General features: G+C 36.7%; 1 long non-coding RNA gene and 1 pseudogene across 1 annotated transcript in view; one reads left to right on the top strand and one right to left on the bottom strand.

Moving 5' to 3' along the window:
* Positions 1-23,231, top strand: part of LOC115831888 — a 409,045-nt gene that overhangs the window by 75,375 nt on the left and 310,439 nt on the right. Inside the window, exon 2 of the long non-coding RNA XR_004027376.1 lies at positions 22,861-23,043. This is a non-coding gene — a long non-coding RNA (uncharacterized LOC115831888). The remainder of the gene's footprint in view (positions 1-22,860; positions 23,044-23,231) is intronic.
* LOC100581830 lies at positions 9,571-10,869 on the bottom strand (annotated as a pseudogene).

The following is a 23,231-nucleotide window of genomic DNA, read 5'->3' as shown; positions in this document are numbered from 1 at the left end:
GCTTGCTCAAAATGATCTTTTTCCCAGACAAAGGAAACAATTTGTCAAATTTAAAGAACGTGACTTTGATACGAGAGTGCTGAGAGGGGAATAGCGTGGTCCCTTTAAATGATGGGGAAGGAGCGGGGGGAAGTGCTGGGTAGGGGAAGGCATAGTCCCTGGCTAGGGCTCCATCCCCACGGACCTAGGTGAGGACAGGCACTTCTGCCTTTGCTCCCAAATGTTGCATTTTCCAAGACCACCATGGCCCACCACACCCTCACCCTCTGCCTGTAAATACCCGAGACCCTAGCAGGCACACACACACAAGTGGCTGGATGTCATGAGGAACACATCAGTGGAAGAAAACACAAGTGGCTGGTCATCCAGAGCTTGTTGAAGGAAGAGCATGCTGACAGGCACCAACAGATGCTGGCATGCTGGCAGGCCGTCGACTGGGATGAGGCAGACTTTGGTGGGGCAGTTGGAGGAGAGCTGGGGCCTCCAAGCAGCCCAACTCCAGGGGAAAACCATCTCACTTCTGGCTCCCCCATCAGCAGAGAGCTACTTCCACTCAATAAAACTTGGCACTCATTCCCAAAGCCCACGCGTGGTCTGGTTCTTCGAGTACACCAAGGCAAACACCCGGGACACAGAAAGCCCTCTGTCCTTGCGGCATGGTAGAGAGCCTAATTCAGCTGGTTAGCACAAGCTGCTTATAGATGGCAAACTAACGGAGCACTCTGTAACTCACGCCCACTAGGGCTTCAGAAGCTGTAAACATTCACCCCTAGACACTGCCATGGAGTCAGAGCCCCACAGCCTGCCTGTCTGTGTGCTTCCTTAGAGGTTTGAGCACAGGGGCGTGGAGGAAGTGAGCCACACCCCCATCACACACCCTGTGAGGGGGACAAGGGAACCTTTTCCATTTCAACCATTTTGAGTCAGGTGTTTGGTATTAATGTCTGATTTTCTATTATTTCTCTCTTCTTCTCTCCCTTTTGGATGCTTTCTTCTTTTTTTCCTACCTTCCTTCCTTCCTTTCCAGTTTCTTCTTCTTTCTTGTTTTTTTCACTCTTTCATTTTTCTTTTTCACCTCTTTCCTTCTCTCTCTCCTTCTTCCCTTTCTTTCTTGATTCCTTCCTTTTCTGTCTTCTTTTATTTTCATTTTTAGAGGCACAGTGTCACTTTGCCACCCACCTGGCATGCAGTGGTGTGAACACAGCTTACTGCAGCCTCCACCTCCTGGGCTCAAGTGATCCTCCCACCTCCTGAGTGGCTGGGACTATAGTCAGAAGCCACCATGCCCAGCTAATTTTTGTATTTTTTGTAGAGATGGGTTTTTGCCACGTTACCCAGGCTGGTCTCAAACTCCTGGGTTCAAGTGATCCATCTGCTTCAGCCTCCCAAAGTGCTGGGACTACAGGCCTGAGACAAAGCACCCAGCCCCTTCTTATTTTTTATTACTCTTTCTTTATTTCTCTTTCACCTCTCTCCTCTCCTTCCTTTCTTTTCTCTTCTTCCATTCTCTTTTCTTCTTTCCTTTCTCTTTCCTTCTCTCTCCTTCACTCCATCCCTTCCTTCCTTTCTTTTTTCTTCTTTTCTTTATTCATCTGTTTTTAACACTTATCCAGACAAGCTTTTTATGTAGACTAATTATAAAGTAACAGTGCTAATTATAAGCTTAATTAAAAAAACCCACTCAGAGATTCCAGTTCTGGGTAAAATGGGGTAAGCACACTCCAATCTGTCATTCTCACTGAATGCAGCTATAAAACCTAATCAGAATGATGGAACAGTTATTTGAGGACTCTAACTAGAATTTGAAGTATCACTGAATGGACAGCACCTTTACCATTTTCTGGTGTCTACCGCAGCCTGGGTTCAAGTAGTGCAAAATATGGAAGTAAGCATCAACACAGAGAGACAACTTGGAGAACAGCCTTTTGGTTCTTGTTCCATGAACTGTTGCAGGAAATCAGGGACCCGGAATGGAGGGAATGGCTGAAGCCATGGCAGAAGAACATAAATTGTGAAGATTTCATGGACATTTATTAGTTCCCCAAATTAATACTTTTATAATTTCTTATGCCGGTCTTTACTGCAGTCTTTGAACATAAATTGTGAAGATTTCATGGACACTTATCACTTCCCCAATCGATACTTTTGTGATTTCCTATGCCTGTCTTTAATCTCTTAATCCCGTCATCTTTATAAGCTGAGGATGAATGTCACCTCAGGACATTCATTCAGGATGATTGCGTTAACTGCACAAATTGTTTAAACAATATGAAATCTGGGCACCTTGAAAAAAGAATAGGATAACAGCGATGTTCAGGGAACAAGGGAGATAACCTTAAAGTCTGGCTGCCTGTGGGCCGGGTGGAACAGAGCCATATTTCTCTTCTTTCATAAGCAAATAGGAGAAATATCGCTGAATTCTTTTTCTCAGCAAGGAACATCCCTGAGAAGGAGAATGCATTCCCAAGGGGAGGTCTCTAAAATGGCCGCTTTGGGAACATCTGTCTGTCTTTTATGGTTGTAGATAAGGGATGAAATAAGCCCCAGTCTCCCATGGCACTCCCAGTCTTATTAGGATGAGGAAATTCCTGCCTAATAAGTTTTGGTAAGACCGGTTGTCTGCTCTCAAACCCTGTCTCCTGATAAGATGTTATCAATGACAATGCATGCCTGAAACTTCATTAGCAATTTTAATTTCGTCCTGGTCCTGTGATCTCGCCCTGCCGCCATTTGCCTTGTGATATTTTATTACCATGTGAAGCATGTGATCTCTGTGACCCACACCCTATTCATACACTCCCTCCCCTTTTGAAAATCACTAATTAAAAACTTGGTGGTTTTGCTGCTTGAGGGGCATCATGGAACCTGCGAAATGTGATGTCTTCCCCAGACACCCAGCTTTAAAATTTCTCTCTTTTGTACTCTTTCCCTTTATTTCTCAGACCAGCAGACACTTAGGGAAAATAGAAAAGGACCCATGTTGAATATCGGGGGCTGGTTTCCCCTGATAGTGAGCAGTAGTATACAGAACTTCTGGTAGCAACAGTTGTGGCAGCAGGAACCTACAACGTCCTTTAGACTTTGAGAAATAAGAACATCTAAAGGCTTTTTTTTTTTTCTTTCTATGTACTCCTTTTGCTTGGTCCTGGATGCATATGCATTCATGGGAAGTGTGTGTTAGGGTAGCATAGCTAAAGACCATGCTTTCTGGGGAACTGTAAAGGAAACCAGAAAGGGAGATAATGGAGGCATAGGAACTTGAGAAACCAATTCCATAAAATTGTTTATAAACTCCTGGATTCACCCTTGAGCTGCAAGTGCATGGATCTAATCCTAAACATATATCATGTATTTTGAGAATGAAACTTTGAGATGGGCTTCTGCCCACTTCCTGGACTAGCCACTGGGTGACAAACACACAAGGCAGTTGTGAATAGCACTGCAAAGTCATTGAATACTGAAATGTACATTGAAACCACAACCACAGAAGGCTGGTCAGGATGCGGGGACTGAATCCAACTGGGTTGATTGCTAAAGCAAAATATTGACATTTTCTATAGGGTTTAAACAGGACTCATTGTCTCATAAGAAAGTATTCAAAGCATCCAGAAGACAATACGTAGTTAGTTGACAAACAAGAACTCAGGAAAACCTCAACTCACTTGGGTAAAGACAAAAAATAAACTCCGATATTGAAATGTTGGAATTATCTGACAAAGACTTAAAGCAGTTACTGTAAAAATGTTCAAAGTATGCACACTCTTGAAACAAATGTAAAGAAAATCTAAGCAAATAATTAAAAGATATAAAGAAGTATTAAGTGGAAATTCTATAACTAAAAATATAACTTCTACACTCCCCAAAAATAAGGAAACAAAAAGAAAAACTCTAAGCAAACAAACACAACCTTTACTGGATGGACGCAATAGTATATTGGAGATAAAAGAGAAAAGAGTTAATGCATCTGAGGATAAATCAATGGAAGTTAATCTAAAGAACAGAGAAAAAAGAGAAAAAAACAGCTTTCGAAACTTCTTGGGCTATACCAACAGGTCTAATTTTCATGCCATGGGAGTCCCAGAAGGTTACAACAAGGGTGTAGTACAGAAAAAAAAAAAATGAAGAAATAATAGCTGAAAATTTCTCAAATATGATGAAAGATATAAACCTACAAATTCAAGAAGTTTGGTAGGCCCTAAAAGGATAAACACTTAAATCCCAACTCAGAAATGTCATAATCAAATTGCAAACACTAACTACAAAGAAAAAAATCTTAAAAACAACCAGAAAAAAAATAAGTTTTTAATAGGTTATTCAAATAACTGCAGTTTTCTCACCCAAAATCATGGAGGCCAGAAATAAGTGGACAGATCTTGTATCTACATTCTACTTCAAGTGGTAAAATATTGAGTCTAAGCAGTTAAAAGTTAATATGTATTATAATGCCTAGAGCAACAACTAAACACCAAACAAGCAAAACATACAAAGAGTAATAGTTCAAAAAATCAATTGCAGTGAAATACTAAAAAATCAAATAATAATTTAGAAAACAGGAAAAGGACAACTGATAATTAAAAAACAGAAGAAAACAGAAAGCAAATAATATAATGGTAGAACCTAAACCTAAATATATCAATAGTTATAACAAATGTAAAATCTCTCATATCAATTGAAAGACAGATTTTCAGAATTAATTAAAAATGACACAAATATATGTTGCATATGAAAAACTCATGTCAAATATAATAATATTGGTATGAGAAAAATAAGAGGGTAACACTATGCAGACACTAATCAAAAGAAAGAAACCAGTAGTTACTATGTTAATGTCACAAAAAGTAGACTTCAGGGCAAAGAAAATTACCTAGAATAAAAAGGCACAGTACATGATTATAGAGAGGTAAATCAACTTAGAAGACACAACCATCTTAAAATATATCGGCAAACAACAGCACTTCAAAAGGTAAAATAAAATTGACAGAACTGGAAGAGATAGACAGATCCACACTTGTAGTGGAGACTTCAACACTCCTTTCTTAGAATCAGTAGTAGTAGTAGAATCAGCAATACTAATAGAATCAGCAGGGATTTTTATCATGAATTAACTAGATCTAATTGACATAAACAGAGCACTCCCCCAAACAACAGAAGAGCACACTTCTCTTCAAGTGTAACATACAAAATTCACAAAGATAGGCATATCCTGAGTCACAAAACAAACTTTAACAAATTTGAACTAATTGAAATCACACAAAGTATGTTCTCTGAAGACGATGGAATTAAATTAGAAATTAATAACATAAAAATAAGAAAATCTCAACACTTGGAAATTAAACAATACACGCCCATAAAATCTTTATGTTGAAGAGAAAGTCTCAAGAGAAATTTATAAATATTTTGAACTCAAGGAAAATAAATATATAACATGTTGAAATGTGTGGGATGCACTTAATGCAATGCTCAGAGGAAGATTTATAACATTAAATGCCTATATTGGAAAACAAAGGTTTCAAATCAACAAAGTGAGCTTCCATCTTAAGAAAACAGAAAAAGTACAAAGTAGACTGAACCAAATAGAAATAAAAAGCAATAAATATAAGAGCACAAATCAATGAAACTGAAAACAGAAAACAGAAAAATCAATAAAACCAAAAGGCAAAATTATCAAAAAGATAAGTAAAATTGATATATCTATGGCAGAAAAAGAGGGGCAGATACACAGTGATCAATATCAAGGATAAAAATTGGGTATCACCCCATTCTCTGTAGATATAAAAAGGATAAAATGGATATTATGAATAAATCTATGTATAATACATAATTCAGTAGGTTAGGTGAAATGAACGATTATTCCAAAACCAAAAACCTCTAAAAACTCTTTTAGAGTGAAATAGATAACCTTAATAGTTTAGTAATTATTCCTAACCCATTATTGAAATCTTGTGAAAAGAAATTTCCGGGACTGGATGACCTTACTGCTAAAATTTACCACACATATAAAGAAGAAATAAACCCAAGTCTACACCATCTCTTGAAAAGGAGGGTACATTTCCTACATCATTTTATGAGGTGAGCATTACTGTGACAAGAAGAAAATACCCCAAAACTTCAGATCAATATCACTCATGAACATAAATGCAAAATCATCAAAATACTAGCAAATCGAATCTAGCAATGTATAAAAGAATAGTATAATGTGACCAAGTAGTATTCATCTAATGAGTGAAAGGTTGGCTTAGTATTTGACAGTCAATCAATAAAATATATCTGATAGTCTAAAGAAAAATTGTATAATCATATCTATTAATACAAAAACAAAAAGTATTTAAAAATATTTAATATTCATTCATAATGAAAACTCTCAGCAAATTAGGAATTGAAGGAAAGTTCTTCAGCCTTATAAAGGACATCTACAAGTTAATATAATACTTAATAGTGAAAGATAATAATATACATTTATTAGAATGGCTATATTGACAATATCAAGTGCTGACAAGAAAATGGAGCGACTGGAACACTCATACGTCACTGATGGCAATACCAAATATGACAGTCATTTTGAAAACAGTTTGGCAGTTTATTGTAAAGCTAAACATGTCCTTATTACATGACCCAGCAATTCCTCTCATGGTTTTTTTTTTTTTTTTTTTTTTTTAGTAAAGTGAAAACCTGTGTTTTCACAAAACCTGTACATGAATGTTTATAGCATCTTTAATTACATTGGCCCCAAACTGGAAATAACCCAGTGTTTTTCAGTAAGTGAATGGAAAAACAAATCATGGTATAACTATGCAATGAAATATTATTCAGTAACACAAAGAAATAAATTATTGATAACAGAACAATTTGGATAATTCTCAAAAGTATTATGCCATGTTAAAAAAAATTCAGTCTCAACAGTTTACATATTGTCTGATTCTCTTTACATGACATTCTCAAAAAGTAAAAGAATAATAATGAAGAACAGAACTGTGTGACATTCTCAAAAAGCAAAAGAATAGTAAGAACAGAACTGCAGTTGTCAGGGATTAGGAGTCAAGGGAGGGGACTACAAAGAGGTAGCATGGGAGTTTTTTTAAGAGATGGAATTGTTCTGTATCCTGATTGTGATGGTGTTTACACTAATCTGTTCATGTCTTAATATTCACAGCAAAATACATCTCCAAAAAGTCAATTTTGATTTATATTAATTTAAATAATGAAATAGAGCAAAAAATAAGCACACAAAGTAATAGTCTTAAAAATCAAATGATAGATTGATTTTTTCATCAAGTTGCTGAAATCATAGCATTGGTAGGCAACTATTCAAATAAAAGTAAAATTTTACACAATTTGAAGTGAAACAATAAAAAAGGGGATTTGACCAAATTGAAAAAAATAATTTATCAAATCCCAGTACATGAGACACAATGGAGTACTATTCCTCCATAAAAAAAAAAAAAATGTTAGAGTTGTTTCCAGAATTCTTTGTGTTCTTTGTTAGTTTTTTTGTGTACTTTTGCTACTAAAAAATTTCTTCAGGTTTTCCCAGTGAATCCATTAAACATTTCCATTTTATCTTGCTTAAAGTCTACTATATTTTTGGAAGCATATAAATATACTAGTTAACATATGAAATAAAGGAGTTGGCAGTGTTTCCTTGACTAATTTGTTTTCTATTAAAAAAGAGAAAATGAGCAAAACAATGCAACAAGACATGCAATTACATGACCCTTGTCCTCCTGTCTCTAGCAAAGAAAAATATTAAGTTTGTTGCATTTTATTTTCTGTAAAGGTATTAACGGCCTTTGCCTCAAAGGTGTACCGTCAGAATAACAAGACATCCTCTTTTGACTTAGCTCTGACCTTCTCTGCATTCTACTCATCCTCTATGGCAGGTCAGCTAAATACACTGCCGGATATTGTTCCTCTTTAGGAAATTTTTCCTGGAATCCTGTAGTAAACTTGCAGAGGAAAAAGGCAAGTAAAGTTAAATTTCCTTGAGGAATGCTGAATATAAAAAAAATACCTCTTTTGACTTTTTTTTTTCAGAAGTTTGTCAGCAACTGACATAGAGAGATTATGCTGTCTTGATTTAAATTGTCAGTTGTCCTCAATTATTCTTAGTTTGAGCTGAATAATTTTAACCAGACTCCTTTAAAACAGAAAGAATGCGCTCTTGAGAAGAACTAATTCTAATACCCTTTTAGTTTATTGTCTTTATAACTGAATTATCAAAGTAATTAGTGATCATAAGTGATTTGATAGTTTATCATGTGATGTTAATAAACAATAAGCGAAAATGTGTGAGAATAACTTATCTGCCATTGAGTAGTAATATTTTTGTGCTGTGGTTACGATGTTAAGCAAACTAAAATAAGCAAATCTTCATGCCAGGGTCTTAGTTAATGTCATTTTGCTTGGCTGAGAAAATCTGAAACTTCTCTGAGCAGACATATTTTAAGAGAGCATTAGGACATGCATATTTTAGGATGCTAATAGAGACTCTCACCCTTTTTGGTTTTAGCTTCCAGAAATTATGATTCATAGTTCTTGATAGCATAGAATAGAAAACATTGTAAAGGGAAAGAAATTCTAACAGATTGCTCAGGAATGATTTTGGAGTGTCAGTTAATCAAACATTTCTCTTTCATCCCTTTAGGAAAATGCACACTTCTGTTTTGAAAAATGGGTCTAGAAAAATCTTTACTTTTGCTTTGGAATGGCCCGCAATTATTGATGAACTGTTACTGGTATTAGAAAACTGATTGGTGAAAGAATATATAGCATAATAATAACTTATAATAGCAAAAATGGCACAGTTGAAAAGTTGCCTGTGAAGAATGTTTCAAAAGAACAAAAGATGTGCTTTGTCATTGCTGTTTTTAAGATTCTGAAGTATATAGTGATATTATTATATTGCATTACTCTATTTGTGCTATTGTTCTGGAAAGAAAGTTTAGCCACTTAAAGAAGTACATTTAATAGATTTTTAAAAATTATTAGAACATAGAATTTTAAAATAAATGATAACATTCTGAAGTAGTTGTATTATTCTAGAAAGCTCTGGCATAATTTAGATTTAAGGTTGAATAGGAGTTACTTTTTATCATTATAATTAGTGGGCAAAGTATTCTGCACTGAATAACAAGTCTTGTAGAAATCCAAACGTATATGTGATTTTGATTGTGATAATATATTTTCTGATGATGCTGGTTCTTGATTAATGTTGACTTTCCCACTTGTGACATGGTTTTCTCTCAAATTCTAGTTGTCTCAGCTAGAATTACCTGTTTTGCTCAATAGATTTCTACATCCTGTTTTTCATTAATAATATTTATTTTAAAGATCACTTTTAATTGTAACAAATATAAAGTCATCAGTGTTTTCCAAATTGTCAGTAATGCTTTAAGTAAAAAATACATTAGTAAAATGTAAGTTATATTGTATTATAATATCTGCTACAGTTAATACCGTGAACATATACACCATATACCAGAAAAGCTCATGCATTATTGGAAGTGAAAAGAAATGTGATATAACTGCTATATTGTCTGATTATAAATTCATGCTTTGGTCAGTTCTCTTTCTTCAGGGATGACATTTACTTGTACTTTGTTGTTGAGGAACCTGAATTGGATGTCACACATTCTGCTGCATTTGTGTGTTAGTGCTATCATGGTTGTCGTGTACAGGGAAGGTATGATTTCACCAGTTACAAGTGAGACACAGGAAGTGTTGATGGGGGCCATGCTGTCTTTCTACTCTTGGATGTGTCTTGAAGCTCCTTGGCAAATTTCTGAATAGTACTGTGATGGACCAGTTGGATGTCTGGTGTTTGCATGTTTCTCTTTTCTACTCCTTCCTGTCGACAGTGCCTGATGTAAGGAAGTACTAGAAAGAGGACCAGTGCTACTGCTGAGGACACAGCCAGTATAATTAAGAAATCCATGTATTTGTCTGCTTTTCAGACGTCATTTTGAAAAGAGTTTGTACTCTCCATCATCACTCACTAAAACTCCCCCTCCACAAATCACTTCTGGATAGGTGGCCACTTGCTTTGTTTTATCAACCAAATGAATTTTTGCACCAGTCAATGTAAAATGGAGTATAAATTTTTTTTAGCACATGTTATTACAGGCTCCATTTCTTGACTGCATCTCAATTAATTCTGTGGATTTTCAGCATCTTGTAATCAAGAAGAAAATGGGACATCGGCACCAATCCTGATGAAAATGCCCGCCTTTAGGCCGTTAATAGGAAGCAGAACCCTGCTGCCCCTATCTAGTGCCTTTGTGATGTTTATGGCATTCAGTCCTCTGGCCACAGCACATTTTTCTCCACCCTGACAAAGTTTCCAAGAACCTTCCTGGCCAATATTTCTTACACATTTATATTTTTAATGAAGATTTCTGCTTGATATGGCAACAGGAAGTCCTCTGTTGACATTATATTATCCAATTATGCCTTTCAATCTCAAAGGTGCACCTATTATAGGCAATTATATCAATGGTAGTTGGTTTCTCCACATTTTCAGTTGTTGGAGAGCCATAAGGACTCTCTCACTATATGGTGTTCTTTGGATGAATAGGAGCCATCCAGGTCTTAATGAATAACCCTTTCAATTAGTTTTAAATGCTTTGGGATCATCACTAATCTCACCAGGTTTTGGTGAGGTGGAAATTTCTCCTTAAAATACTCGTTCCAAAGCATAAACCAAAAGGACACTTACAGATGGGTACGCGTTCTGATCAGAGTGCACCTTGGAGAAAATAATGAATACTGTCATCAAGAATGTGACAACCATTACAGGCTCATCCCGCGTGTCCCCTGAACTTGTCCTATGCAAGCACAGGGGTCTGCAGGATCCCATCACCAGGGCAATTGCATTATTGGGCTGACAAGGCCAGTAGTCCTCAATTCTCCCCTCCCCTCCCTTTCTTCTTTCCTTGCAGCTTGCCTAGTTCTACTCTTTTCTTATTAGAGCACATTTTGTTGTACACAGAAATGCAAAGAGAACACAGTTGCCACTGAGAACTTTGTAGTGTGATGCTTATTTAGCTTTTGAATGGGCTTTCACACAAAAATTACTGCTTTGTGGAAATTTTCAGGTATGAGAAAACATCTTACAAAGAAATCCTCTGCTATCCAACTGATCAGTCAGTATTAAAAAATGCATGTGGAGGATATTGCAGATTGAAGTGTGCAAAGCATTTGTGTTTTAATTAAAATCTTAGAGGAAAAACTCATTCACATGAATTAATAGCAACATTTTTAGCAAGTTGCATAAATAGTGACAAAATTTACATCTTTGTATTCAAGAAGAGTATAGAGTTACTTGGTGAAGATCCCTACATATGTTAAATCCTTTCAACATGTGCTATAAATATTAAAGATCTATGGCTATTAAATTACGTGAGAGCAAATGACTCATGAGTAATTACAAATACCTGTTCTGCTTCTACTTATCACTTATTTTCTAAAAAGTAGCATGGAAATGAAATGCAAATATAACATAAAGAGTATAACTTCCTGTTAAATGATGCTTTATCATATAATGGAATATTACAGCCTAATTTAATGCAGGACTAAACGAAGATTGGAAGAAAATGAGAACTCTGGAAGCCAGAAGCCTCAGTCCTCAGAAAGCTCCATACTCTGCATGCTGTTTACATATCTCTTTGTGTTTTTGTGGGTTTTTCCCCTAACTATTCCTGTGAAATAGCAAAAGACTTTAGATTAAAATGGATTTTACTAATCATAGAAGTCAAAAAAGCAAGTAAATATGAAAAAAATAGCACAAAATTGTACAGAAACCATCCATATAGCTAAGGAATGAAATGAAGCAAATTTAGCTCTGTTAGAGCTTTTATTATCAATCAAATATATCCTTGATAGTCCTCATCTTTTTGACTTTTGGGGGGTCCGCCTCCCCCTACCTGTTTGTATTTTGAGTTTTTCACCTGACATAGATGAACAATGGGTGTGTTCCTTCTAATACCCAGTCAAAGGGAAAAACCACCGTCTAGGTCTTTGGGCACACAGTCACTTTGTTCCCCAGAAGTGATTGTGTAGCAGCCACAGCGTCTTACAATGTTGGAAAGGAAGAGACTGTGTTGCTTGGAGTCTTAAGATACTCTCTGAGGGTCCTTGGAACTCCAGGCTTCCCAATAGGTATCTCGGTGCGAGTAGGTTTTACATATTGACCTTCCAACTCAGATAGCATCTGGAGAAAGGATGTCACTTCTGAGAAAAAGACTGAAGATATCTAACTGAAGAAATAGTGCCTGGAAGTTTGAATGACCTAGGGAAGGGCAGCAAGATGCTCATGTGCCTCAGACTTCCCAAGGTACACAAAGTGGGAAGCAGCACTGGTAAACTCTTTAGGAAGAATACAACTCACACCTTTTACAGTTTCCATCACATTTCCTTTTAATGATCATTTGTGGTCCCTAGCAGGGATTCAGCCATTCCTCAGAATCACACAGCATATGAGTAGTGGGACCAGAAGAGATTTCTGGTCATTTAAAAGTTTAATTTTTAACTTTTATTTTTGGTTCAGGGGTACATGTGCAGGTGCAAGTTTGTTATATAAGTAAATTACCTGCCATGAGGGTTTGATATGCAGATTATTTTACCATCAGGTAATAAACATAGTACCTGATAGGTGGTTTTTTGATAATCACCCTCCTTCTTCCCCACACCCTGAAGTCGGCTCTGGTGTCTGTTGTTCCCTTCGTTGTGTCCATATATACTCAATGTTTGCTCCCACTTATGAGTGAGAACATGTGGTATTTGTTTTTCTGTTCCTGTGTCAGTTCACTTAGAATAATGGCCTCCAGCTCTATCCACATTGCTGCAAAGGGCAGCTCTCATTCTTCTTTATGGCTGCATGGTATTCCGTAGTGTATATGTACCACATTTTCTTTATCCAGTCTACTGTTGATGGGCATTTAGGTTGATTCCATGTCTTTGCTATTGTGAATAGTGCTGTGATGAAGCTATGTCTTGTGTGCCTGTGTCTTTATGATAGAATGATTTGTATTCCTTTGGGTATATACCCAGTAATGGGATTGCTGGGTTGAATGGAAATTTTGCTGTGAGTTCTTTGAGAAATCGCCAAACTGCTTTCCACAATGACTGAACCAATTTGCATTCCCACCAGCAGTATATAAGCATTCTCTTTTCTCCACTACCTCTCCAGCATCTGTTATTTTTTGACTTTTTAGTAATGGCCATTCTGACTGGTGTGAGATGGTATCTCATTGTGGTTTTGGTTTGCATTTCTTTAATGATTGGTGATGTTGAGCATTTTTCCATATGTTTGTTGGCCACATGTATGTCTTCTTTTGAAAAGTGTCTGTACATGTCCTTTGCCCACTTTTTAATGGGACCGTATCTTTTTTGCTTGTGTATTTGCTTAAGTTCCTTATAGACTCTGGATATTAGACCTTTGTCAGATGCATAATTTGCAAATATTTTCTCCCATTCTGTAGGTTGTCTGTTTACTTTGTTGATAGTTTATTTTGCTGTGCAGAAGTTCTGTAGTTGAATTAGGTCCCATTTGTCAATTTTCATTGCTATTGCAATTGCTTTTGGGATCTACATCATGAAATCTTTGCCAGGCCCTATGTCCAGATGATATTTCGTAAGTTATCTTCCAGGGTTTTTGTTGTTTTAGGTTTTACATTTAAGTCTTTAATCCGTCTTGAGTTAGGGTTAGGGTTAGAGTTATTTTGAATCTTGGTTCTCATTCATTGCTGCTCCCAGTAAGCAGAGTGCAGCATATTCACAGCTATCCCTGGAGCAGGAGCAAGCTCCCTTCTGTGATGTCATAAGGATCTGACCTTCGTTGGTACTTTTTTCCCAACTGAATGGAACAAAATTATAAGATGATCAGCAGCGGGAATTCTCTGCTTCCTTGTTCCCCTTGGTAGTACAAGAATCCTGGGTAGGCTGGTCTCATTTTAAAACCTATACTTTTCCTCCACTGGACTTTGCTAAGGCTAGAATGGGGGAGACAAGCAAGGTAGTGGGTAGGGTATGTTAGGTAGCCTTTGACTGCAGATCTGAGGTCTTGTTCTCAAATCAATCTTACCTATTCCTGGGTAGCTGTCTTTTTTGGGAGGTGGTGGTCATGGTGCTGGGGTTTATTTTTTAATTGGTTCTAAACCAAGGGGGAGAAAGAGCAGCTGCTTATTTAACTGTATAGAAACCTCAAATTAATATTATTTAAGCATGATAAGAATGGGAAAGAATCCTTAAAGAACTAGACAGTGCCGTACTACCTCAATCTGCTCTTCAAGTTTATGGCCTATTTATGGCCTATTTCTGAAGGTGACAGGAACTCAAACTAGGAATATTTCTATTAAGAGAAACCAGCTTTTTACTGGTTTGCCCAATCAAGTACAATGTGTTTGGGTCTACCTAAGCAAAGACCTGCAGGATGTCCCTTCAACCCTTGCATGGTTCAAGTCTGATACCTGGGGGGGGTCATTCCTGCCATTGCTGACTTCCTCATCCTTACACCTAATTGAATAACCAACTCCTGTTAATTCTATCTTCAAAAGAGCTTTGGAACCCATCTATATCTCTCCATCATCACCACTATTACTCTATGCTAATCAGTTATCTTTTTTTTTTTTTTCCTCCTGTGGAGTTTACCGCCACTGGGATAAATTCCTTTTGGTCTTCCTGTTTATTGTCCCCTTATAAATTCATTCCTCACATAGCAGCCACAGTGATTAAATCATGTCCGTCTCCTGCTTAAATTCTTTCAGTGGTTTCCTATCACGCAGACAGTAAAATCTAAGCCCCTTGCCATGGCCCATATGGCCTTTTATGCTGTGACACATATCCAGATCCTCCTACTACATCTTGACCACTCTCATCAATGACTACACCTCATCCATCCTGCTTGTCTTTTAATTCCCTGATGGCCTATACTAAGTTCCTTGACTCGGCTGAGTTTTTGCCTGTGTTAGAACCTTCTTACATCTCTCCTGTCTAGAATTTTTTTTTCCTCCTGCTCTTTCTGTGAGCTTTATTAAAGACCAACTCTGTTCTAGGCACCATGTGATAGGCATTAAAATATAATGCTGATGCAACAAAAGCAAAACAAAACGTCTTTCCAAGTGCCTTGGCAGGAGAGAGTTGAGCTTTACTGAGCTTTACTTTTTAGTAAAATTTTTCTATCTTTGTAAAAGTTGTATTAAAACCTTCTATCACTAAAAGTTTCAAAATGAGAAAAATAATGCTTATGATTAATAGTGTCTTTTTCCCCAAGTTGTCTCAATAATAAGTAAGTCCTTGGTGAATTGAACATAGTCTAGCTGGGTCCTCATCTTCCGACTCTCAGAAGTTTGATTTCAATTGTATACCGAGAGTGAATCCATTTTTCAGTGTGACTGATGTGGACAGTCATAATGCCATTTTATTAATTTAGAGTAAAAAATGCAACTCATAGTCTGATAAACACATTCACTCACTCTGGCCGGATCATACACAGGCACCTAATTTATTAACAGAAGTATGCTTGGTGATCCTAGAATAAGAAGAGGAATATGATGATATGATGAATCAAATAGTAAATGGGTTGAGGTTGTGTCCACCTTCACAATAGAAATGTGATCACCACATAAACAGAATTAAAAACAAAAATCACATTATCATCTCAACAGATGCAGAAAAAGCATTCAACAAAATCCAGCATTCCTTTATAATTAAAACTCTCAGCAAAATAGGCATACAAGGGACATACCTTAATGTAAAAAAAGCCATCTATGACAAACCCATAGGCAAAATTATACTGAATGGGGAAAAGTTGAAAGCATTCCCTCTGAGAACTGGGACAAGACAAGGATGCCCACTCTCACCACTCCTCTTCAACATAATACTGGAACTCCTAGCCAGAGCAATCAGACAAGAGAAAGAAATGAAGGGCATCCAAAACAGTAGGAAGTGAAACTGTCACTGCTTGCCGACAATGCAATCATTTACCTTGAAAACCCTAAGGACTCCTCTAGAAAGCTCCTAGAGCTGATACGATAATTCAGCAAAGTTTCCGAATACAAGATTAATGTACACAAATCGGTAGCTCTTCTATACATCAACAGCAACCAAGCAGAGAAGCAAATCAAGAACTCAACCTCTTTTACAATAGCTGCAAAAAAATAAAATACTTAGAAATATATCTAACAAAGGAATCTACAAGGAAAACTACAAAGCACTGCTGAAAGAAGTCACAGATGACACAAACAAATGGAAACACATCTCATGCTCATGGATGGGTAGAATCAATATTGTGAAAATGACCATACTGCCAAAAGCAGTCTACAAATTCAATACTATCCCCATTAGAATCCATCAGAATACCACAGAATAAGAAAAAAATTCTAAAATTCATATGGAACCAAAAAAGACTAGCATAGACAAAGCAAGACCAAGCAAAAAGAACAAACCTGGAGGCATCACTTTACCTGATTTCAAACTGTGCTATAAGGCCATAGTCACCAAAACAGTGAGGTACTGATATAAAAATAGGCACATAGAGCAATGGAACAGAATAGAGAACCCAGAAATAAACCCAAATACTTACAGCCAACTGATCTTCAACAAAGCAAACAAAAACATAAAGTGGGGAAAGAACACCCTTTTCAAAAAATGGCACTGGGATAATTGGCTAGCCACATGTAGGAGAATGAAACTGGATCCTCATCCCTTACCTTATACAAAGATGAATTAAGGACTTAAACCTAAGACCTGAAACTATAAAAATTCTAGAAGATTACATTGGAAAAACTTTTCTTGACATTGCCTTAGGCAAGGATTTCATGACCAAGAACCCAAAAGGAAATGCAGTAAAAACAAAGATAAGATTGTGGTTCCGAGATGGCTGAATAGGAACAGCTCCAGTCTACAGCTCCCACCGTGAGCGACGCAGTAGGTGGGTGATTTCTGCATTTCCAACTGAGCTTGGAAGAGAATAGTGGTTCTCCCAGCACGGAGTTTGAGATCTGAGAATGGACAGACTGCCTCCTCAAGTGGGTCCCTGACCCCTGCGTAGCCTAACTGGGAGGCACCCCCTAGTAGGGGCAGAGTCGGTTAGCTCTACTAATATGTGTCTTTGTGACTTTTTTCTTTAAATCATTCAATGGCTCATTTTTGAATGCACGCATTTTTTAAAAATTTATTTCTGTTAATACAGTTATTTCAAGACAATCAAATCTTGCAGAACTTGGAAGAACATTTCTTCCTTTAGGTGACTATATATGTCTTCTCTGATACACTGTGTGATTAATTTCTCAAAACTAAATCTGCATTTCAAATATTGAAAATAATTTGCTTAAAAATACTGCATGAATCAACATTCAATTATTCTTTGTAGGCTAGCTCGCTAAAATTGCATTTCAGTCAATCACAGAAGTAAGGAATGTTGGGAGTAACAACTGGGATAGAAGAAAAAGAGTAGAGAGAACTCTAAACATAAATACCATTCTGAAGGTGCCTCTATTTGAAGCACATTGATGCTTGTTGGCTTGATTCCTATTTAGTGTGGACAGTAGAGAGGGTCTGCAATTATTTGAACGTTTGTGCCCTATCCAAAACTCACAATAAAACTTAAATCCCCTATGCAGTAGTATTAAGAGGTGGGGTCTTTGGGATATAATTAGACCCTGAGGGCTCTGCCCACATGGATGGAATTGGTGCCTTATAAAAGGGTTAGAGGGAATTAGCCCTTTTTGCCCTTCCAACTTTCCACAAGGTATGGAGCAGAGTTTGTCCCTTCCAGAGGACCCAGTAACAAGGTGCCATTGTGGAAGCAGAGAGCAAGCCCTTACCAGACTCCAAACCTGCTGGTACCTTGATCTTGGACTTCCCAGCCTTCAGAACTGTGAAAAATAAAGTTTTGTTTTTCATAAATTACCCAGTCTCAAATACTTTTTTATGGCAGCACAAATGGACACAGACAAGGTCTTTGTTTACTAAAAAAATTTTAAACCTGGGCTACTCTTTTTCCAGGTGAAGTATCTTACTACAAAGCCTTTGATTTGGATTTCAAATAAAAAATTTTAAATTGACTGATTCAATTTTAATTTTAATTATGTATTTATTCGTAATTTTTGTGTTGCAGCTAGCTAAAGCACCTTAAATTCAAATATTATTTATTTTTGATTGCATAGTTCTTTCTTTTGCCTATTCGGAGTCCTCGTAAGAACTTCCATTTTATGTTCTTGTCTTCTCATCAGTTTGAGTTGTGTCTTTAACATTGGAGAGAAAAACAATTTGCAAGATTTTCTTTCAGTATGAACCATTCTGAGGTCCTTCAATTCTTTGTAAGTGGTTTCAGAGAAGTTAAAGTTCAAGATCACCATGAATATGGGGCATTGAAAATTCGGGGACATTCTCTTGTGTGTTTGGACTGTCATCCCCTGAAATGCATCTATGGGTTTGTGATTATGATTGAAAAAGAGCAGAAAGAGATCAATTAAGAAAGAAATATTTAGTAACAGACCAATAAAGCTGTATTTTCTCTTTACCAAACATGAGAGTACTGTTAATAAAAATGGAAATAAATTAAAAAAGGAAATAAATGAAAAACTAAAATAAAAAGTTGATTTATAATTTAGTTAATTTACAGTTAACTTAAAATATGTAGTTCAAATCTTTTGTAGGATGTTCTCAATTTTTTAAATGAAATCAGATGACTGGTTTCCAGACTTTTGAAATAAAGTATTTGCTTTGGAATAAACAATCTGAATGTCATTGTAATAACAGAAAACAGGATAATTGGGTAATTTTACAGATATCCTGCCCAGTTTGGGAAGAAAATTTCTTTATATAGTACTAAATTTATCTCAATCATGGTAGATCAGTCAGTAGTGACTTCAGAAAATGAACAAGATAATTTTTATTCCTATTGTCCTGAATATCAAGTAATAAATGTTTTTATAAGGTAAAATAATCTTGCCATACTTTAGCTAAATCTATAAAATCACATACGATATGGAAAACTGTAAGCTTACAAGACTGGCAGGCCGTAAGTTCTTTTTCTGATTCACAGGAATCAGGTTCTTTGAGGTGCTGCCTAAGCTTTTACTTGAAACAAAGGAACATAACTGTGACTTCATATACCTTGTAATGTTTGAGAAAAGCGACTGTTTTACTGTTTGCCATTGTTATTGCAAGCTCTGGTAGAACTGTGAGTTCTAAACTGCATGGAGAAATACTCCTTCCAGATTTGTCATGAATATGCTAGTTGCCTTTTAAAAGGACCGGAAGGGAACCTCTGCCCAGTTATGAATGAGATTACAGGCAGAATTTTCCAGGAAACTAGGCAAGAGTCTAGATGAATACTCTCAGAACAGTGGCTCCAGAGTACCAGTCAGTGGACACAGGCCGTTCTGTGATGACATTTTCACTGGATTGAAGTGAAGTGAGATATTCAAGAAAATGATAAAAATTTCATTAAGTATATATTTTTACTGAATTATCCTTTACTGACAGATTCTATACTTCCTACTCTTTTAGTGTTATATGATATAATGATGTAATGGCAATAGTGGATCTGGTTTTATTCTTACCATTTAATGTCCTTCCTTGGCAATTTTGTTCTAAATGGTAACTTTTGTTTTACTTTCTAACATTTTTGGAGATGTTTTACTGGTTCATAAAATCCCAAAGCATAGAGTCGGGGATTAAAAGAATGTTAGCCTACAGTATACACAGGTTCTTATTCATCTTTTTGCTTAATGTGACATTATGATCATTAAAATTGATAACTCTGGCCTGATTTAATCTGAGACTAGAAACCAGATACAAGGAAAGTTATAAAGCTATTTAACGTTACCCGAAGCTTCGTATTTTTTTTTTTATTGTAAAATTTGGCCAATATAGTTATGGCCTAAATATTGTTAACAGAGGGCCACTGTCAGATTCTGGAAGTGTCTCATAAACAAGTATTACATTTTATACTGGCACAATTTGTTTGTTTGTACATTGTTTATGCTTAACTCTGACAAGTGATAGAAACAAAGTGGATTCTGCACCTTTAGAAAACATGTTGCCCAGTTAACAAGAACATTTTTGTAGTTTATATGCCAGAGCTAATCTGGGTTTCCATACCTTGTAAGCGTACCTCTAAAGACTAAGCCCTTCCTTCTTTCGGTCGCTGTCCTGCACACAGCATAAGCCTAGCTTAGCCACTGCTGCCTAAACTGTGTGAGTGCACTCAAAACCAGTGACTTGTGCTGCTTACTAAAATGACTGAAAAGGAAACATAGTTATGAAATTATTGACAATTTAGGTGAAGGAGACTTTAGAGTTCCTCTAAGTCAACATTGCTTGTATTTCAAATTCCTAGACTATCTAAGTTCTCTACAATAGACCCCAAGCATGGGCTAGAAAAGAAAAAAAGAGGATGTGGGTGGGAGGGAGAAGCTGGAATAAAAATTTTGCCTCATTATTCTGATCCAAGCTCTATCTGCCTATAAAGACCTTGCTGTGTTTCTAGGTGGCTCATTTTATTATTAAGCATTAAAAAATCTTCTATATTTTATTAAAAAATAGATATTATCAAATCCTAAATATCTACCTTTATTAAAGACTTTAAAGCTGTAGCTATAGATTATTATAATAAATTATTGACAATGATTTATCAAAAACAAAACATTGCTGAGAATTTTTTTTACTAAGGGATGATTGGCACATGACTCATAATCATATGTCTAAATATATATTTATTACTTATGACCATGGCTGCGTGTTAGTATCAAATGGGGAGTTTGAAACCATACTGATGCTTGGGCTCACCCCAGAGGTTTTAGTTTAATTGGTCTGCTCTGGCCTGTACCTGATAGTTTTAAAAAGCTCCTCAGGTGATTCTAATGACTGAGCAAATATACGTGTTCTATCTTAAAGCAGGTGCTTTGGAAAAAACTGTACAATGAAACAGCTTTCTTATGTATTATTTGTCCTTATGAAATTTCATTCTAAAGATTAAATTTTAGGTTTGTTTGTTTCTAGAGGATTGAGTTCTAGTGAAAGAAATATTAGAAAGAAGATAACTTTGAAGGGAATCTTGTTCCTTAGTTTTTACCACATCTTTACAATTTTGTCTTCATATATCATCTTTTATTTACTTCCTTCCGTCTCTTCTAGAGCTGATTACCAACTCCTACCACTGTTAACCCTCATCCAGGAACAAGCTTATGTCTTTAACATTCTGAGTGGGCTTCAGCATCCTTGCATATGTTCAATTCTTAAAAACCTGTTGAAATAAAAGATCAGGAGACATAGGAAGGATGCCAGAAGAGAGCGTGGTAAGTGGGGGAGAATCTTTCCCCAGGGGATTGGAGGTATTTCAGGATTAGACTATGTATATCTATAAGCATGCGTATATATTTATGCCTATGGTACACATGCGTACCATGTATGTTCTGCTGTGTTCCAGGAATGTGGGAAAGGACACTACACTGTGTGCTGCTGAAGATTAGGGATCTTGATGTCTTGTTTTCTATATTCATCTTCACACAATGGCAGCATATTGATGCTCAGTAAATGTCAATAAAACAAATGCATGTTAAAAAGAGTAAAGGATGCAGAAAGGTAGAAAGATGTAATTAAGTTGGTTTTCCACATGACAGGACAGAGAGGAAGTAGTTTAGATGTTTTCAGTTGTGCTAGTAACTATCCTCTGCACAGGTAGGGGAATGCTTGGCAGGGTCAGGAAAGTGAGAAAGGAAGCAGTTCAGCAGAAACCGGCCCTTGAGGTTGCATACATAAAGCCTATCTCTATATGACCCATGACCTGGGATCCCTTGTGTCTCCAAAGGAGCCTCGCCCATTGACATAGGAGACAAGGAAGGCTGAATCATGAATGGAGAATAGAAATCTAGATCTCAGCCTCACTGTTGTGAAAATAGGTTTTCAGTGTCTCTCAATCCCCACCAACTAGAAAATGGTACTTCTACATTTCTAGGCATCTTCTTCCTAAGAATGTTTAGAAGGTAGGGTGAGAAATAGCAGTTTGTCAGAAGAAAAAGGCTTTGTCTCTAAAATGGTCCAGAGAGCAGTTAGATTCAGGGGATCCATGGATTCCAGCTTCTAACAGTTAACACATTTTCCAGGGCTGCATTGCAGAGTCGAATAGGAAAATAAAAAGAACTGTGCCTCAATCCTTTTTTTCCCCCTGGTTACCTGTCTCTCCTCTCCCCCTCTCCCCCCTTTTTCCTCCTCATTCTCTTACTTTTCCTCATGTTATAATACCTTAACTGTATAGATTCTATTTCTCAATAGTAGAGAAATTGAGGCTGGTTGCACAGTGTTCAAAGTTATCTATAATTTTATGTATTTTTATATTTTATTATAATTTTGTATATCTTAATAGTTTTGTAATTTGACTTCTAGTTTTCTTTTGAAAACAATTCAGTATATGGGTGTATATGTATGCATCTTTTAAAATCCCAGATTATTGTCAAATGTTCTATCTGAAAAAGACACCTTTTTTTGTTTGTTTGTTTTCTGATAAGGTTATTAACATTTTATGAAAAGTTAATCAATGTGGCTTCTCCATTATTAAATATTAAAAGCTCTGTACTAGTTACCTTATGACTGCACTTCCAGTCCACTCTCTGCCAGGGAGACTGATTCCAGGTGCTGCCCTCTGCTTTCTGATTGGTCTCTGTCAAGACTGACAATGATAGAGCAGAGGGTTCTGGGAAGAGAGTGGGATTGGGATGTTGATTCCTTGATTCCCTCTCTGCTGAGTGGCTGTGGGGTGGCTGGGGTGCTCTAGCAAAGCCACAGTCCCTATTGAGTAAGTCATCCTCTGCACACACACTCTCGGGGATATGGTAACCATTCCTTCCTTTGACCCTTCAGGCCTCACGTGTACCAGCTCTCTGCTGTCCTTTGCCTTGGGATGTTCCATCCCTGGAAGTTTCCCTGCCCACATCTTTGTAGAGAGTCCATTCTCCAAGCTTCAGTGTGTCATCTGTGAGGACTATGACCCACCTGGAACATCCCCTCAGAGCATTCATTTCAGGCTCCTTCTAAATGGTCAAGGTACAGTTGACTAAATACCATACTTCATTTCTGGTATGTTTGGAGAGACATCTGTTTTTTGCATTTGGTCTTTCACTCTTTGTTTTTCTCCGAGGAGGATTATACTTTGTTCCTCTCAAACTTTACCCAACTAAGAGTGCTATAGAGTGCTGTGATTTAAATATCAACAGATTTCTAGGGACATATGC

Source organism: Nomascus leucogenys, chromosome 20 (assembly GCF_006542625.1).
Source record: "Nomascus leucogenys isolate Asia chromosome 20, Asia_NLE_v1, whole genome shotgun sequence".
Lineage (NCBI taxonomy): Eukaryota > Metazoa > Chordata > Mammalia > Primates > Hylobatidae > Nomascus > Nomascus leucogenys.
The sequence above is the reverse complement of the archived record's forward strand: the minus strand, read 5'-3'. Positions and strand labels throughout refer to the sequence as shown.